This window comes from Passer domesticus, chromosome 11, assembly GCF_036417665.1.
Source record: "Passer domesticus isolate bPasDom1 chromosome 11, bPasDom1.hap1, whole genome shotgun sequence".
In the NCBI taxonomy this organism is placed as follows: Eukaryota; Metazoa; Chordata; class Aves; order Passeriformes; family Passeridae; genus Passer; species Passer domesticus.
In genome coordinates this window covers 24,410,326-24,429,770 of record NC_087484.1, presented here as the reverse complement: position 1 = coordinate 24,429,770, position 19,445 = coordinate 24,410,326, and the positions used below count along the sequence as shown (strand labels likewise).

The window sequence follows — 19,445 nt, the reverse complement described above, 5'->3', positions numbered from 1 at the left end:
CGGTATTAAAGATGCAATCAATTTTAATTCATTGTTGGTAGCCTCCCTTGCTTTGTTGTATTATTGCTGATTCTATTTCTTATTGGCTATGGCAAAGAGGAGGTGCTGTTTCCTGCATTGTGGCTGGAGGCAGGATCTGATAGGGTTGGTTGATAAATTTTTGGTCCTTCCCTTTTCTCTGATTTTCAGGAGCTGAGTCTGTAATTGGTCGCCGGTGTCTCCTCACTGCCTCTGGAGCTGCTCTCACAGGTAATGTGTTTGTCCCAGCTGATGCAGGTGGCAAACATCAGGAGAGAGTTGTGTTCTGAACAACATTCAGGAGCTTTTGGTGCAGGTGGTTTTGTTCAGCAACATTCCTGAACAAGAAGTTGCCCTTCAGGAACATAATTACTTTGCAGACAGAAATATTTGGTCTTTGATAGCCCCCACTAGAGACCCCACCAGTATGAGCCTCTGTAGAAAATGTTGGCATTTCTCTTCCTCACAGACAGGAAGATCCCAGATTGCAGGAGGAAGGGGTAATTAGTACAGATAGTCAGACAAATGGCAAATTTTGAGTGGACAAGTCGGGCACTTGACAAGATGTTTGAAACAGCCCCGGTGGGAGGAAGCGCACCAAATGCAAGGAGGTGTTTCCCTGACTTGTTACAATTTGCTTTCTCCACAGAGCTGATGAGCAGGACCTGTCCTCTGAGCTGGCACCTCCAGGACCCTGAGCAGGAGCTGTCCCAGGAGCTTGGGACAAAGCTGCTGTCAGTAAGTCTCCCTCTGTTCATGGCCTGCAGGCAACTTCATCAGCTTTCCTTCTGCTTCTTCCCCTTTTCCCCCCTTTGTTTTAGACTTTTGCTGGTAGCTGTGTTGAATTTTTTCCCTGTCTGTGCTGCTTTTCTTCCCATGGCTGTTTGCTGGTGCCATCTCTTTGGTGCAGTGCCTTTATTTTCTGTCACCTTTGTGGTTATTTCTCTGATACATCTGTATTCCTTTCTCCAAAGGTTTTGGCCTTTGTCAGGCAGTTTTAAGTGCTGTTTCTTTTAGCTTTCCAGCACAGAAAAAAGCTGAAAGGAGGGAGCAGTGGTATACATCAATATCTCATTCTTTCAAGGAAATTGACTGTTTCCTGAGAGAAGAATAATGGAGAGGGACACTAGCAAGAGCATGGAGTGACAGGGTAAAGGGGAGTAGCTTTAAACTGAAAGAGGGCAGGTTTGGATTAGATAGTAGGAAGAAATTTTTACTGTAAGGGTGGTGAGGCAGTGGTACAGGTTGCCCAGATAAGTTGTGGATGCCCCATCCCTGGATGGAGCCCTGAGCAGCCTGGACTAATGGAATGAGTCCCTGCCCATGTGGGCGTTGGAATGAGATGATCTTCAAAGTCCCTTCCAACCCAGACCATTCTGTGGTCCTGTGTTCTGCTTCCTGTTTTGAAATATCTGTTGATGCACCACCACAAAACCCAAGTTTTACAGCCAGCTTAGATTTTTGGTGAGTGTTTTGTGTTCAGAACAAAGAATAAAGGCAAGCTCTTTTTCAGAGGGCTCCTGGTGGAGATTCTGATTTGCGCAAGTAAGGATATTTTGTTTCTTTGTTCAGAAGCACCCTGGCCAGAACTGACACCCTCACTTTCCATAAAGGGACCCTTAAGGCTAAAGGTTTTCCATTGCAGGAGAGTTTTCCGGCTGTGCTGTGTGGGGCTGTGTAATTCCAGTGTACAGGATTATGTGCACCAAAGGAGGGTGTTCCACAGCTGGAGGTGACAGCACCTGGGTGACACTGGCCTTAGGTGTTCCTAATGCTGGCAGCACTGCAGAACTTACCAAGAGGGCGTGTTTGGAATGAGGGAACATAAACAGTGTGCAGTAATATAAAGATACAATTTAGATATGTTTTAGTGGGATATGTTTAGAAAAAAACAAGATAAATGACTGCAGTTGTCTGATTCTCCTTGCCTGAAATTAAATCATCAATAGGTGTTTTCCCACTTCTTCCCTAGCAAATTCCTTGCACTGAGCTGTCATGGAGGATCCCATTAAGAGTTCTTGTTTCTTCCTCTTGTGGCAGCCTTTGGGAATGTGCTTCACATCCCACCAAGGAGAAACTCAGGCTAATAAAAATGTGAGTGTTGCTTAACAAGGTTCTACAATTCAGAGATGTTGAACTGAATTTAATGTGCTTAGTGTTGTTCAGAGACTTGTAGGAATGATCAGCTTTGCATTTATTTCAGCATAAAACAAGAACAAAAGCTGTATAGGTTTCCTAGACCTGTTTTAAGCTTAAGAATGTTCTGTATTGCAACATTAATAAATAAACCTTTGTAACTATAATTCAGGGCATCTAAATAAGGCATGCAGTGTTGAACAGTTTAAACAATTGAGATACGAGCCAGCCAAGCTCTTGGCCTCAGGTCTTTAACAGCATCTTCAGATTGTATGGAATTAAAAGAAAAAGTGACAGTTTGAGAAATCAGACTGTAATTCAGGTTTCTGGACACCTAGACAGATTGAGAAATACAGTCTGGAGAGAGTAAAAGGTGAAAAGATTCACCTGGCTGTAAAATTTCAGATTGCAGCTGCTGAATTTCCTCACATTCCATCTCTGGAATTACAGAGTGCTGGGTTGTGCCAGCTAATATCCAAATTATGTGGAAACAGCATTTAAGGAGTGACAGTAATAATACTCCTTTTCTGAAACATACTTTTCCCTAGCAATTGTATTTTGAATTAGGAGAACAGTCCCACAAACCCAGTGGATGGGCAGAGCAGGGTTTTCATGTTTCTTCAGGGGGCAAATCCTTTGGGCTGAAGTTGGTGATGCTGCACATGCTGCAGGTTTGAGGAACCCTTACAACACACAGAGCTGCAGATGAGGGCTGAGTCTTGGCTGTAAATCATCTCAGAGGGATGTTCTAGAAGGACAGAAAGCACAGATAAAGCAAACATAGCAGAGATAGTTACAGACCTGTGGAAAAGTGTAAGATGAGTACACTGGAGCTTGTCAATAGCTTGAAAATCTCTATCACATAATTTAAAAGGTGATTTTTCTTGCCATCCTAGATTCGAGGCCATCAGAATGCAATATATGTAATATGCTACACACTATACAGGCGGGCTTGGAATTTTGGCTTCAGTTTATCTGACATAAAAACCAGGTACTTGACAGGGACCAAAATGTGAAAAAGCTGTGATGGGCCAATGCTGAAAGTGTTCTTGCTTCTTGGTGTTATTTGGGAAGCAGGAACCTAGCTCACACATTTCTAATGCTGGTCTTTGGCTTGTTTGTTCACAAAGTTTGGGTGAAACGGGAGAGACATGGTGACAAAAATGAAAATATTAAAATACTACATAACTCGTTCCTTACTGCTGCTTTGCAATTTTAAAAGGTTTTCCCCTTATGTCTCTGATACAAGAGTAACCTGAAACTAACATTGGGATAATTTAAATTTTTGTGCAGAAACTTCTAAGACAGCATTAAGTTATGAGTTATTTCTTCTAGCTGAATGTTTCTTCTGAGCAATGCTATTTCTGTCAGCCTTGACTGGTGTAAATTAAATTTCCCTTGACTGTGCATGGCAGGTTGGTAATTAGTAACACATGACTGCAATGCACATTTGGTGTCACGTTTGTGGGGTGCTCTGCTCTAGGGTTCCTATGGGAAAATTCAGGTGGACTAAATTCATGGCTACAGTGAGTTATTGTCAATTTTAGACATTCCAGTTTCAAAAGGAAGGTCTTATTTTACTAATAAAGGTGTGCCAAACCTTGGCATTGATAATGGTTGCACTGATCAGTGGCCTGATGGTTTTCCACAATGAGCAGTAGACTCTAGTCTAGTTTTGAAAAACCAGGTAAGGTAAGGTCAGGCAGGTAAGAGCCCAGGTGCCACATGATGGTGTGGCCTGTGGGTTTGGCTCATCCCACCAGCTGTGGAGGCTCTGCCAGCCCCCAGGAGGAGGAGGAGTTGTGCTCCAGCTGCCCTGTGCTGTGCAGGCTGCTGGCTGACCTGATGGCTTTTGTCTCATGCCACAGATCAGCTTAAAACCTGCAGGAAAAAGCCTGGAGCAGGACAGGCCAAAGAGCACAGGTTGAGGAAGGATGCAGCTCTGCAGCAGAGCAGCAGCTGTGTGTTACCTGTCCTGGACTCAGGTGTGTGCTCAGCCTCATAAGCTGTTTCTGCTCTGGGGATGTAGGAGGGTTTAAATGTTCTTTAGCTCTTTTGATGCTCCCACTCCTTGCTTCTCAGCTTCCAAGTCCATAAAGGATATTTTCTGCACTTCTGTTTTCTGTTAGTTAATCTCTCTCTTACTGAGTCTGATTCTACACTTAGAAAATCCCAATCCTCTTGGCAAATCACATCTTTCACTCTTGCCCTTCCCTTCTGATTTCTGCCACTTGTCTTTTCAGCTCATTTTTCACGGCGCTCTTTGTATTTTTGAGGAACTATTCTGTAATTGCAGGTAAGAAATATAGTCATTTGCCTGATCATTTTTATTCTGGGTGTAAAGAGTTCACCATCCAGTATCATTGCTGCAGTTAACATGATCTCCTATAGGAAATACTATTTGTATATTATCAGAAAATAGAGACTAGAGTGAGAGTAGATCCCAGGTCTGCACATGTGGGGCTCAGCACTGGCTGGTACATGGGGATGTGGAGAGGGATGGGAGCAGCAGTGGCACAGAGTGACCCTTGCTTTGAGGCCTTTGGTGTGTGGTTGGTGGGCAGCCAGTGTTGGGAAGCCAGGTGCTCTCCACAGCCCCACACAGCTGTACCTGCAGCTGGTTACAGATTTGTAAAGCAGCCTGTGCTTTCAGGATGCTGCCCTGTTTGTATGAACACTCAGCTCTGGGTGTGTGGGGGCAGGGATGGGCTCTGTCAGTGAGATTTGCAGCCTGCCCTGTCCCTCCTGGGCTGGAGGTGGTGGCTGGGACAGTCTCCCCCGATGTCAGACCAGCTGGCAGGGTCAGCCACTGTCACCCTGTGACACTGCGTGCAGCAGAGATGCATCACTGCTTCCTCTGCTCTCAGCCATTAGTTCTAAGAGACTTTGTGCTGCAGCTGTTGGATGCCTCGTGCTGCCACCAGGAGTGACAGTGTCAGAGTGACCTCTGCCCCTCGTGGGAGTCCCGCTGTTCATGCTGACCCTTGCAGGTTCCATGCAGCCAGACCTTGCTTCCCTGCAGTGCTGTCTGCCTGATTGTCAGCACTCTCAGGGAGAGAAAAGGCAATGGCAAATCCAAGAGTGTTTGAGCTGGTACAGCAGAGGGACAAAGGTGCTCCAAGAGTTCCCCAAGCAGTGGCTTCGTGGCCTGGCACAAGGGCTGTTCTCAGGCCTGCCCTGCAGCCTCCCTTGGAGAGCACTGGGGGGTGACAGCTGTGTCCCTGTTACCTGCTGCTTGACAGAGGCTGGTTTGCTGCCAATATGTGCACACCTCTCCAGCCTTACCCTCTGGCACAGTTCAGAGCTGTCTGTCTGAAGGCTGCAGATAACAAGTGCTGCCCAAAAGCTCTGCTTCCTTCAGGTCCTTCCACATGCTGCACATGTGTGGTCTGCTTCTGAGGGCTCTGCAGTGTCTGCAGGGCTACATTCATGGTACAGGGAGGTTTTGCTTTATTTGAAGGGAATGAAAAAAGGAGTTCATAGGCCAAGAGACAAATGTCTGGTGACAGCCAAGAAGATATTAATTTGAATGTCCTTGTCTTGGTGTGTGGCCTTTAACTTCTGGAGGCAGAAGGTAAGTGAGAAGGTCTCTACCCAGACAGAGTGCTGGTAGCTCTCATCTGAGGTTCTCCACATTTCAGAGAAGACTCCAAAGTGGGCAGTTTTCCATTCCTTTTTGCCCCTACAGCAGCAAAGTCCACGCACTTGTTGTTCATGGTGACATCAGGTTTGGGATCTGTTTCCTTGGTGTTTATCTGCATATTGTGGCCTGAGCCAGAGCACATTGAAACAGGAAAAGAAGATTACTGCTGGCTTGACAGTCCAGAGACTCCAGATCTCAGGACATTCCTGATGGGTACTGTGAGGGTAGACGGGCCTCCTTTTACACAAGTATGAGAGGTTGTGTGGTTTTGTTTTAAAACAAAAATAAATGAAAACCAAGCTTTGGGAGCATTTTCAGCTGTAGGAGAAACTTCTGCTAAAGGGGCAAAAGACTGGAGAGCATCAATGGATTTGTCTCCCATTGAAGTTCCTGGTGGGAAGCAGCGTGGAGGACTCCACACATGTGATGGGCAGTTTGTGCCTGTGTGTGGTGAGGGCAGCCAGGCAGGGAGGTGGCAGTGCCAGTGACTGCCAGTGTGGAGCTGCTGAGGGGCAGCAGCTGTGGCACTGAGGAGTGGCACCTGGGATGTGAGGGGTGAGGACGGAGAATGGGAGCTGGTAGGGACCAGGGATGGAAGAGTGGAGGACATGGTTTCAGCAGAGAAGAAAGGATGTGGAGGTGGAAATGCTGGCTCAGAAAGCATCTGGGAGTTACTGGGAAGTGCCTCCTCCCTCACTGGAGAACCTGTCTGGGTCTGTGTCTCACTGCTGGAGAGCCTGCATGGGGCTGCTGTGACCCTGCTGTGTAACTGGGGGATTGTGATCCCCTGCCCTGCCCTGCCCTGCCCAGCAGGCACCTGTGACACTCGTGGCTGTCAGAAATCCACAGCCACACGGGGCCATCTGAAAGTTGCAGTCACAGCCCCCTCTTTGTCTGAGGCTGGGCTCTGGCTGGACTGTCTCCACCAGAAAGTATCCAAAATTCATGTGGATCACCTGGGGCATTGAGCAGTTTGGTTAGTCCAAGTCAATTCAAAATGAAATGCTATCTTTTGATCCTCTTTGCAAACAAATATTTTCAAATGTTTTTGGCAGAAGCAACTTTTTTTTTTCCCCCTCATGGAAAATTCCTGTTTTCTCAGAAACAGAAAATCTCCGCTGTGGAAAATTTCCAATGAGCTCCAATTCTAAACCTTGATGCCAGAAAACATCTAGCAGGCATTAGCAGAGGGTGACTCAGGGTGTAATGTATCATTTAATTCTGACTAGGGCAACATAGCCACAGGAATTGGAGAACACAAGCAGGCTCTCAGCATCCCTAACTCAATATTCAGCAAGCAATCCACCAAAACCACATGCAGAACAGGGAAAAAGTCTTACAATAACACTTCAGTTTGGAAAGCTCAGATCTACCCTGAGAAAGAAACTGGGAAAATGTCTTCAGATGCACCATCTCTGCTTCCTCTAGCTGACTTCCAAATCCAACGTGTTTGTGTTACAAGATGCTTTTATTTTGTATTTTTGTTTTTAGCAGATAGTTTCACCACCCAAGGGTCTTAGAGGTTTCTTGCTCCTACAAGCAATGGAGAAAATCATCTGGCATTTTGTAGGTACAACAGCCTTGGAGTTTGTCCTGTTGTTGCACAAGAAATAATCTCCAGTCCTTCTCTAACAGCTCTGCTGCTGCTTTCCTACTCAGAAAAGAGGCCAGCTGGCTGAGAAAGCATTTTTCCCTTCAGCAGAAAAGGGGTGTGAGATACAAGTCTGTTTCAGAAGGTAACTTAGACCCTATTCACCACCACACAAAGGCAGTGAAAAGGCACTTCATTTATCATTATTTTTATTTATCACTAATTTCACTTTGAGTATGAAGGACAGGTTTCTTCTGCCCAAACAACTGTGAATTTTTGGGGGCACATTATTTTTTTTAAGCTAAACCATTAGTAATTTAAAGATGTTAATTTTTTACTATTCTAAAAGTATTTGTTGCAGCTGAACTAAATTTGGGTTGGTTTTTGAATCTTCAAATTTATTGACTTTTATCTGTTACCTTAAAGTCCAGTGCAAGATGGGCACTAATCAAACGTCCTTACCAATGTACTTGATCCTGACTTGTGCGTGTCTTTGATGCTGTTTGCCTCAGAGCCTTCTATTCAAGGCAAGACTTGAATTTTTAATGTAAAACAGAAGCAGGAACCAAAAAAAAAATCCTTTTGGAATAAGAAAGAAATACTGAAAAACCTCTTTCATGTCCTCTATGCATTTTAAAAAGGGAAGAAAGTAATCCAAAGGTTCTTTGCCCCCTGCCTGTGAAGGTCTCCTTTCATGATCTCTTCAAGCAGTTCTCTCCTGGTTTTTTGGGTTTTCTCTAGTGTGAGCCTTCCCTACACAGAAACAGATTAATAACATCATTTCTCTTGTTTGTCATGATACAAAAGAGGAAGCTTTACATTCCTGCCTCTCAGGTGCCATTTTGGGCTGCTCTTTGCACTTTGCAACAACAGACAAAATCCTACTGCCTTCTCCTGCTGCACTCTTGGTTTGAGAGTGATAAAAGTGAAAGTCGAAATGGGATTACAGCATTTAGGACCCATTAGGTTTCTGAGAGGCATTGAGTGGAAACAATTGAGCATTCCATTGCTCCTGCAGGAAAGACCAAGATGTTTTGTGAAGGAACTTTTCTTTCTGCACAGTTGAGCATGCTTGCAACCTCATCATGGCAAGATTTCCACCTGAGCAGCTGCTGGCACTTCTGCAAAGTTCACATAGCCTGTTATCTTTTCTAAATATATAAATGTAACTAGGAATTGAGAAATAAAAAAGGTAAAAAGTAATAGGAAGTTAAGTCATGCAGGATGATAGGCAAGGTTGGAGTGTTCCTTGTTTATCTTGTATCTCTACACTGAGTGCACTATTGCACAGTGTCACAAGGGCTGGATATTTTCTCCAGTGTAGTGATGCATTTTAATTAAATTCACTGCTTAAAGTGCAGTTATTCATTAAAGGTACCCAGTTGTCCTGAAAGGCATCCTGACCTTGCCTGATCCTCTGAAGAGGACTGCTAAGGATATGAACTAAAGAAACATTATTTAATATAATTCACAGACAAAAAACAGGGAGAGCTTCTTGAGCAGTTGACTGCATCCATGTGTTCTGTTCACCTTGCTAGTCCCCCTGCAAGCTTCCAGGTCACACTGTTCCTATCTGACATCAGCAAATGAAGGCAGGTATGTCCTCCTCTCACAGAGTCTGGGCTTTGGCTCCTGTACTGAGGCTGAGCCTCAGCCCCCCAGGCAGCTCCAGCCTCTGCAGGGACAGGGTGGGAGCCCCGGGCACTCCTGGATCACCTCTGGAGGGCATTTCATGAGGGAAGCAAGCAGATACAAAAGCTCTGCAAAATTCAAGCTGCATCTGTCAACAACAAAGAATGTACAGTTCTCAGCTAACAATAAAACATTTATTCGTTTCCATGCTCCTACTTTTTTGTTTTCCACTGCTCAAGTGTTCTCTGTGTTGAGGTTGAATCTTTCAGGCCCCAGTAGATGTCTTCCATGGAACACAGAGGCCCTGTTTTTCCCTAGAATCTTCTGCCCTTGTCTAGCCTCAGTGTAAAATATCCTTTGCTGCAGAAATGCATTTCTTATTTCTCTCATCTGCCCAATGTTCCTTTCTTTCTGAAATTTTTTCTTTTATCTTCTCAGATCCAGCACTATGGCTTTGATCTTGTTTTCCTTTGCTGGTGTTATCCCATCATCAGCCAGCGAGAGACAGAGAAGAAAACTGGCTTTATCAGGAAGACAGTTATTCTTTTGTTCTGCAGGACTACAAAGGGCTTGGCTTCTAATGGTCTTTACTCAACCTGTGCATGGATAAGCAGGTAAAGACACCACTGTCTTTACTGAGCAAAAGGAACAGGGGGCAATAGGCAGTGAAAGATGGGCAAAAGACAAGGATTAGGTTTCAAACAAATAAATTTGATTGAAGAAATTTCCCCACCTCCTGAAGTGTCAATGAATCTGTAACAACTCAGTCTATTCAAAAATTTAAACTGCAGCCCCAAATCTGAGTGTGCTTCAGTGAGGGTAAAGGCTTGGAAAGGTATTATGTTTTTTTGGCTTTGCCAAGATAATGTAGTCTCCTGATGTCTAGGAAGTGGTGATCAAAGAAAAGCTGTCTTGGGGGGTGCAAGTGCCTGCTGGGTAAGTAAAGTGAGGGATGTGTAAAGGTCAGAGTGCTCTGTTGATAAGGGGATGCACTGAAAGGGCACAAGAACCACAGAAGACTTCCTGTGTCATTACAGCAGGTGCTGTATGAAGCTGAGAGAATAGCTGAACAAAGCAAACCACAAGGATGGCAGGATATTTAAAGCAAAATGGGGAAATAATGAGTCATCCCTATTTATGAAAGTGCAGGAAAAGAGATTTCTGTCTCAGGTAATTTCTCGGTGGGATATAAAAGCAGCCTTTAACAAAAGGGGGAAAAAAATCTTAATTCCATTTAATTTCCTTTAGCCCAAGCAACCAAAATCCCTTTAGACTACAGAAGCTACCAATTATGTAACATTGTTAGGGAAAAAAGTGAGTATTTTCCAGGAGTCTGGAGTTGAATCTATCCCTGTAATCAGTGATGTGCTGCTTGGTTGTAAACAAACATGTCTCTACTCAGGAGTGTTCCTCAGATACCCAGAGTTAAACAGCATCAGTGGAACATTAGAGAAACGTCTTGTTTGGCCTCATTTGGAACAGATAATTCCCATGGAAGAGGTAAGGTATTGACTTGGGAATTTATTGGATTTGGTATTCCTTGTTGAAAGTTTGGCTTCCCAAAAGTCATGGTTCTTTGGGGGAAGACCTTGCCAATGCTTCCAGACATTCTCTCTGTTTTGGCTGGATTTATGCTTCAGACCCTTTGCTACATTCAGTGGACTCTTTGGCCATCAGAAGCTTTCCAAAGAGCTTTCAGGCAAGTTGCTACTTATTATTCTGGTAGTAAATCAGGTTACACATGTTGGTTGCCTTAAGTGCCCAGCACTACCACAGGTGGTGCTGTCAGAAATAATCCTCCTTAGCAAGGCAGGCTGGTGCTGTGAGGAGAGCTCACCCCTCCTGCAGACTGTCCGTATGCTCTGCTGCTGTCCATCTGTTGGTATGAAGAGAAACTTCCAAGAAATGGAAGGCTGCTAACGTGCACAGTGTGAGGTTGTGTGTGGGGATAGGTTAATGTTGATATCATTGGTGCTTGGTCACCTAGGTGATGGATCTGGCTGCTATAGTAACCTGCAGGCTGCATTGCTCATAAAATACAAATTTTTACAAATTGGATTGCTTTAAGGTGCTGTTGCCCTTTTAAAATTTTTACATGAGTTGTGAGATGAGACTTTGGGGTACAGGTTTTATTGCCTGTTTTTTCCTTGAAATTTTGTCCTGGAAAACACATGATGTTTATGCCCAAACATTGAACTTAGGATAGAGATGGCTGAAAAAATAAATACATGCTATTGCTCTTCACCTTCTTGCCTCTTAGGCCCATCCTTCACTATGGAAGATGATGTTTCAGAGGAGTTTGAGCCAATTCAATGTGTATATATATATGTATATAGATATAGGTATGCTTGACATCCACGAGGACTTCTCACATTCTTTTGCCATCATGCAAACCTGCAGCCATGTGCCATGCCAGGGTCATGTGTGGAATGTGGATATTCTGTGTATGGCTTGTGCTGCCTTGTGGGGCATTGCAGCGTCTCTCTTGACCCAGAAAAGAAGGAATTTTAATCCATACAGTGCTTTCAGCTCATGAATAGTGCAGTATGTTCATCCAGGGAGCCACCTGATATGCTGCTGGCTGGGAGATGTTAATGGGTTCATATTATGGGGTGTCTCACTGAGTTCTGTGAGAGATGGGACAGCAGCTCCTAACAAGAGTATGGATTTTTTTTTTTATCACTATGAAGGAGTTGGCTGTGTGTTTTCAGGAGTCCCACAGTGTATTATCTTTTCCTCTTGGACAATATTGGTAGTAGGAGATTTTAAAATTCCTATATATTTTTAAGTATAGGAATTAAAAAATATGTATTTATTATATATATTTAATTCCTCTCTATTTTTAATTCCTTAAATCAAGAGATTCTTGAGTTCCTTTTGGCAGAGAAGAATGGGACAAGGGGGAGTATGTCATGATGACTTGTGGAAGGACAAACTGGCATATTCTTCACAATGTGACCTGACTGAACAGATTTTCTGCTTTCTGGAAAATTTTACAAGGCATAAATAAAAATCTGGAAAAACACTGATGAAATCAAACCCAAAAGTGATTTAAAATGAGGCTGCCAACTTTCTGTCTCACACAGGGCACTGCAGGTTTATTGTGAAGGCAGAGCAGGGGCAACATGTGCACCCCAGGATTACACCAAGGCAAATCTAAATATAAATGGGGAGCCACAGCATAAAGCAGCCCATCTCTTAGAAGCAAATTTTAGAAGCAAAAACTCTTTGGCAATACCCCAAAGAGTTACCCCAGTCATGCTTGAAACATTCAGGAGAGTGTTCTGGTGTCCCACCCTGCAGTATTGAAACTGCTTTGCCTGCCCTTGGCACAACCAACTGTGCAGCTGTTGATGCAGCTGTGTTGGGTGTTTTGAAAAAGCACAGGAGGAATATCTGTTCATGGCACTCCAGCTGTAATATCAACCTGACAATATTGCCTCTGGGCAGTGACAAGAATTTAGCTGCTCTGCAGACCAGTGTCTTTGCTGCAGAGCAGGCACAAGCTGTGTCCATATGATCTGCCAGCTGATGGCTTCTCACGTGTGGGATGGAAGTGGAATACACATTCCCAGGAACAGGGGTGGCTGGTGGGCAGGGATGCAGTTTGGTAGGCCTTGAAGATAAAAACCCAGGGTAATAGAAGCTGCCACTAAAGGATGCTCTGTGCATGAAGTCATCTGGATTTGCTATGCCCACGCTTCAAACAGAGGGTGGCTGGAGAAAGATTGCGCTGTACTTCGGGCATTTGCTGGTGAACTGGGGCATCTACTGATTTGGGTTGCCCTCATTCCTGGGCAGAAAGGTGTCAGGCAGTGTAGGGGACAAGAAGAGAGTGTGAGGAGCTTGTTTCAGCTGTGTGAATATTGCACCCATGTAATCAGCTGCATTAGAACTAATCCAAGTGTATTTTTCATTGCTTATCCATTCACTAAATGCTAAATGTGCTGGAGTCTACTTGACCCCATGAGCCTCTTCTAATCAATGGGCAGCTCTCCTCCATGTCACATGCCAGTTTTCAAAGAAACATCACTGAACATCATCATAGGTGTCATCTTCATTCCCTTGTCCCTGGACCTTCTGAACAGGAGCATGGCAGTTACTGGATGTAGTTTAATTTGCTTGCTTTGGCTTTTGTTTCATTTGGGCTGTGAAGCAGAGGATTCTTGCATAGCAAGGTTAGATCAATTCTGCTGACTGCAAGCTTGCTTGAATTTGTGTAACATGTCCTGATGCTGTAAACAGGTTCTGTCTCTCAGTGCAAACTCTGTCAGCTGTGCAAAACTGAGATTTGTTTGGTATTAACTCAGTTATGGGTATGATAGGATGTCACACACTGCTGAGGGGGTGGCAGCTTCCTTTCATGCCACCTGATCTGCAGCAGTTTGGGGTGTGACAAACCAGGTGTGTGAACAAAAGGATTGTTCACCCTCCCAAAGCAGAAGCCAAAACTGAGGATGTCCAAGCAGGTGTTTCCCTTGGGTCCCCAGGTGCACACTCCAATCTGTGCCTCTGTTTAACATGCTGGCTGTGCGTTTGCTGTTCTTGTTTTTTCTCATCTTCTTGGTGTGCATTTTCAGGAGTGCATTCAAGCAAGGCACTGAAGTACCAAATCTAAGGAACTAGGGAAAGCAGGAGCGTGCCTGCTGTGCAAATATTTTGGGCAGTGATGGGGCATCAGACAGAAATTTCAACAGAGACAGAAGAAGTGAAAGAGGGCGGAGGAGATTCAGGCTCTTCCTTTTACAGTCCTGCACCTGGTTAACATGAAAGTCTCCATCTCCTAGGGATTATTAGTTTTGTTACACTGTCCTGTGATACTTCATCCCTCTTGGGTTCAAGGCAATGATGGTTCTCTAGGAGTGTAACATAAAATCCTGAGATGTTCATGGAGACGTGCTGATTAAAAGAGACAGCAGACTCACTCAGAGGCTGTGGCTGTCCCAGAACACCACAGTTACTATAGCTGAGCTTTCAGAGCAGCTCTTCAACAGTCAAGCTGCCAGCAGATGACACTTTCCTCCTTCCCAGCCTAAACTCTGCTGGAGAACTGGTGCTGATTTCCAGTGTCATGTTCCTTTCCCTTCAGTGTATTCTGCTCTTGCCATAAAGCATTTTATTCAGGCTGAGTGTGGTCACTCACTCTTAATAAATCCTGAATCATAGGGTGGTGTGGGTTGGAAGGGATCTCATTCCAATCCCCTTGCCATGGCAGGGCCACCTCCCACTGGACCAGAGCTTCATCCAGCCTGGCCTTAAACACTGCCAGGGATGGGTTGTCCAGAGTTTCTCTGAGCACTCTGTTCCAATGCCTTACCATCCTCACAGTAAAGAATTTCTTCCTAATGCCAAGACCCTCTGCCCGTCTGAAGCCATTGTCCCATGTCCTGTCACTCCTTACACTTGTAAACAGTCCCTGTTGAAGAAGAGGAACTTTCGGAAATAAAAAGGTGGAGCCTTTGCTCACAGTAGGTTACTTGCATGATGGATGGGCTTGAGCTGGTGAAAACTAATACCTCCTTCAACTCCCTGGCTTTTCTGCAGCTGACTAAAACATGCTTTGTGCTCAGAACTGATATTGTGCAGGCATGTTTTCCTGGGGTTGGGCACCTGGCACCACAGAAACTGGAGCCAGTGGTGCTTCGCTTCTCTCATCTGAGGCTGGTACTGTGCTGCATCTGCACTAGGCAGCCTCCCACAATGGTTCTGTTGGCTCAGACGCTGCTCTGGCAGAGCTCATGGTGAGGGATCACTTGCCTGCACCTGCCAGATGATGAGTTTTGCCAGGCCTAATGACTTGGAGATAACAGTCCTTGTGGTGGGGGCACACAAGGCAGCCTCCCCAAATCCCCTCCCCACTTCTGGTCTGAGAGCCCTGGCAGGCAGGATGGGGGCTTTGGCTCAGTCTGTGGTTTTCCACATCCTTTGGCCTCTTTCAATGCCAGACAAGAATATTTCCAGGTTGGTGCAGGTACAGCAAAGAGCCCAGGTGTTGAGTACAGAATAGAAATGAGGTGACAGAAGGGAAGGGGGCAGGGAGAGCTCAGGTTACATCTTCTCTTGTACCTGGGGCTCTCGGGGCATGGGACAGGAATGCAGCTGAGCTCCGTGGGGCTGACACCTCACACCCACTGTCTCCAGCAACTACTTCAATCTAGCCCCAGCCTTTGATCCTAAACCAACATCTCCCCTACATTCCCTTTCTCCCCTGGTGCCTTAACACTTGCATTCATATGTAAAGGTAGGAAATAGGGCCCTTCCCACTTCCTGGGCTTTCTTGGCTTTAGGCTTGGATCCTGTTTTTTTCACTAGTGCTTCCCCACCAGCTCGAATTCTCTGCTGGTTCCAGAAATTATATAAAGTTGAAGTAATTTGATTTATGGAACACCTGTCAAGTTTCCAGGTAAATTGTGGATACTTCAATGGAAAATCTCCATCTAAATCATAGAAAGTATAAACTATACAACAGTCCTGGCAATTTTGCTGTCTTGGGTATGCTCCCTGCTTATCCCATGTCATAAAAATACAGCTTGGGTATTTTGGGTGCTGTCTCCAAACCACATTTTCCCTTCCTGTTCTCACCATCCCTCCCCACTTTTTGGCACATTGTGTGAAGGGGTTTTGGTGCCACAACAGGCAGCCAAATGTTAACAAGCCCCTGGCTCTGGCTTTCAGCAGTGCTGCCAGCCGTGGTTAACTGAGCATTGTTCAGGTCAAAGCCATTGTGCATCTGGTCTGTGCACACCTTTTGAAATGAGAATACTTTTTTTCAGCTACTGATTGAAGGATGCTAAGTATTGGCCTTTATACACAAGAGTTTGTAAAAGAGAGAAAGCCAAGATACCTGGAGCTTGCTAGTTTCCAGGAGGGAGACTAATCCAGGATAATTTCTACTATTAGGAGAAAATTACTCTCTTGTTATTTTGGAAGTACATAATGGTAATAGTTTTCCATTTACCCTCCTAGGTAGCCCAAGGCTTCCTGATGCTGCTGAATCATCAGGGTTTTTTTTCAAAGAAAAGAAGGACAAAGGATGATAGCTGTCCCAGGGATTGACACATTGCCCCGGCTGGTGGGGCAGGTTCCCAGGAGCGACAAGAAATTCAGCTCAGTTCAGCTGCAGATGAAAGCTGTAGCTTTCCATGGAAACCACTGGATTCATTCTTTACCTTTGGCTACAGGTAATTGCTTTACCTCATGCAATTATGTGTGATAATTAGAAGTAGATTGTGCAAGGAAAAACAAAAAAACATTAACACATCCTTTGTATTTGTGGTCTGCTCCTTTAAGAATGATTATGATTTCTTTAACAGTTTATTTTTTTTTAGACCAACCTAAACCTTTCTGTTTAGTTGATCAAGCACAAGAAGGGAAAAGAAAAGTATATTTTCAGCACATTACAGAGTTCTGTTCATTTTTAGGCATGCTCTCTAGGACAAGCCCTTATTGGAACTGCAGTGGAAAACCTGAATGATTTAAGGACTCTAAAATTCTCATTTCCTTCCAGTCTGATACAATGAGGGATGACAGCTAAGACACCAGGCAGACCTCAGAAATAGATGCAGATCAATACACTACAAACATTTTGGTTTGCTCAAAATATATTAAAGCACTTATCTTGTGCTCTCTCTGTTGTATTGGTTTGTTTGGCGTTCTTTTACATAAGTTCTTTTTTGAAAAGTGAGAAGTGGCAAGGTAGAGGACAGTTTAATAAAGGTTTCTAAAGGTCCCAATTCTTCATTTCTTGAGTACCAGGCTGCTATTCTTAATGAAAGGTCAGGCAACTGAATTGTCCCTGGGATTTCACTTAATTATATTCAGAGATGGAAACTTTGTTGTCACAGACTAATAAACCAGCAGATGGCTTTAAGGAAGTCGGTAAGGTGGCAGTTTTAAATAGAAACCTGCTTGCTTAAAAATAGAAAAGACAGTAGATTTGAGGGAGATGTTCTGTAACAGCATGTCACTTCTCCACTGCAGGCCAAGAGACATGGTTTTCAGCAGTGTTAGGAACGCTGAGTTCATTGTTAGTGTTATCCTCTGAGCCTCCAGCTGAAGGGCCTGTAGCTGGAGATTTCTTACTGACAAACCTTTTAGTCTGAAACTTGGCCTGTGATAACATGTGTGATTTTTCTTAATTCTTGCAAAGCCATTTATCCAGGGATGTAATTGAAATCTGGAGATGCCACAGGATGCTGTGGTTGTACTGAGACCCAGTCTTGAAATGTTAAGTAAGTAAAGATGCTTAACGGTTTACACCCTTAATGTTGACCCATTTTATAATTATTTTGACATTTTCCTTTACTTGTTTTGGGTTCATCGTTTTCCTGAGAATAATTTGCCTCCCTTGTCAGTCCTGCAGTTTTTTATGGTACAGCAGAAGTGATATTCCAGTATTCCAGCTATGTTCACAAACACTGCAAACTCAAGGATTGTTTGAGGCACTTGTGCATATTACCATGTATAAAAGAAAAAATAATTTAAAAGAACACATGAACATGAACAGCGTCCTGCAGGTTCTGTGACTCCCCAGGAGCAGTTCTTGCTCTGGATGTCCTTCTGGGGGCCAGTTCGTGCTGTACAGGGTGCTGCAGGCCAGGCTAGCCCCGGCTGTGCACAGGGGACACCCCAACACCTGCACTCCACTGTCAGTCTCACACAGGCGATCAATGCTTCTCCCACTTGAAGCAGGAAATCAGTTGTGCTCTGGAGAGGACCCAGGCTGATGCAAGGAAGGGCAGAGTCACACTGTCACTGCTGCCTGGTGCTGCGCTGCTGGCTTGGCCGTGGTGTGATGCTGCATTTCCATTTGTTTGCCTCTCAGAAAATCAATAGACTAGCTCTGTCAGGAGCCCTGGTGAACATCAAGAGCCTTGTGCCTCTTTCTTTCAGTATTGGACACAAATGACCTAAATATTAGAAGAGGATCCTTTACTCTCCTGACTGCAGACTTGTCCCAGCAGTCCTGCAGACTGACTGGGGGTGGGGGTCCAGAGTCACCTTAGACATAAATGGAAAGAACAAACCCTAACTTTCTTTATCTTCTGCCTTTAAACTGAAGATTTTAGTGTCAGGCTTTCTCTGGTTTTACCAGATGTACGACTTTGTAATCACTTTTTCTCAGCTGCATCCTGGCTTTAGGTTTCTCCTCTGAGACAAGAGCTGCCCAGTGGAGCACCCGGCTGGAGGAGAGGAGGTGAGGCAGCCTTTGTCACACAGAGGGCTCTCCCTGAGGAAGAGTGGGCTAAACAACCTAAAAGAGGGACACAAGCGGATTTCTGCCCCGTTCTGGACATTTCCTTGCTCCAAGGCTACACGTGGTACAGCACAGATGTAATTAGAAGAGTTATCATTTGTCTGACACCTTTAGTCAGGGAACATGGGCTGTCGCCCGGTTTGCATGGTGAGTGTGAGATATTTGGATCTGGCTGTAAACACTCCCATTTCCATAAACTCAAGACCATCTTGTCTCAGTATGAGCTCCTGAAATTAGAGGCTGTTGTGAAAATGCAGCCTCTTATCTCTGTGTGAGATAAAACTTGTAATCCCCTTGTAACTTTTACCCACAGGGTGGGATGCTGGGAGGACTAAACAGCTCCAAATATTGAACAATGCGAGTCAGCACTATGAGCAATTGTTGTTGTGAGTCAATGTTGAATCCTTGCCAAAGATGCCTTTTACAAATAAAATTTAGCACTAATTTATCAATGGCTTAGTTCAAAACATGATGTAAAGCACTCAGTACATAATGAACCCATCTGGATCAAAAGAAAATGCTCATAACAACTTTATTATAAATAAATACTATGTTTAAGTGGACCAAATCAATGTAAGGGTAGTGCTGTGTTTATCCACTGACAATTTCCTACTTTCCTTATTACCTGTAACTGGCAGAGAGGTTTTTGTTAATGGGCTTTTTCCATTTTTTTACTTAACAAAACTGTCAACATGTGTTCTTTACTCCTTGCGGTGCTCCCTGCTGCTCCCCAGCCATCATCTGGTGACAAAAGCAACCCAACCCTCCCCCAGTTCTCTTCTGCATGCCACGCTCTGCTTCTGGAAGACAGGGCATTTAGTGGATCACTGTCCCCACGATGAAGGGAATCCATCTGCTGTGCTCCCGGAGCTGAGCCTGGGGGAAAGGCCACCCTAGTTCCTGCACGGATCCTGTTCTGTGGCTCCAAGTGAGGAGCGGCTGGGTGCTCCAGCTTTCCCAGACCAACCCCTGCTCTCTGTGTACGGCTGCTGCAGCTTCAGCCTCGGGGGTACTTTGGTTTGGTTTTGCTTTTTCCCCTTTGCTGACCCGATGTCAGCAGTGCCGTGCCCCAAGATCCCGAGGGTGCCGCTGCACCCGCTCCATGTCGGGGGGCCCGGGGCTGCTGCCGGGGGTGCTGGGGCAGCCGGGTCTCCGCGGGCAGACAGGGC

At 44.8% G+C, this 19,445-nt stretch overlaps 1 long non-coding RNA gene across 3 annotated transcripts; it reads left to right on the top strand.

Annotated features, from left to right (window-relative positions):
• The first annotated feature begins 411 nt into the window (after nt 1-411).
• LOC135309674 (uncharacterized) lies at nt 412-18,834 on the top strand. Of its 3 annotated transcripts, XR_010369853.1 has the most exons (6): nt 412-756; nt 4,398-4,450; nt 5,615-6,010; nt 7,296-7,533; nt 9,459-10,520; nt 15,987-18,834. It is a non-coding gene; the product is annotated as an uncharacterized LOC135309674 (long non-coding RNA). The 3 variants fall into 3 exon arrangements; XR_010369855.1 differs by lacking the exons at nt 412-756; nt 4,398-4,450 and having other exon boundaries at nt 5,195-5,728; nt 5,846-6,010; XR_010369854.1 differs by lacking the exons at nt 412-756; nt 4,398-4,450 and having other exon boundaries at nt 5,195-5,728; nt 5,843-6,010.
• Nucleotides 18,835-19,445: the final 611 nt, after the last annotated feature.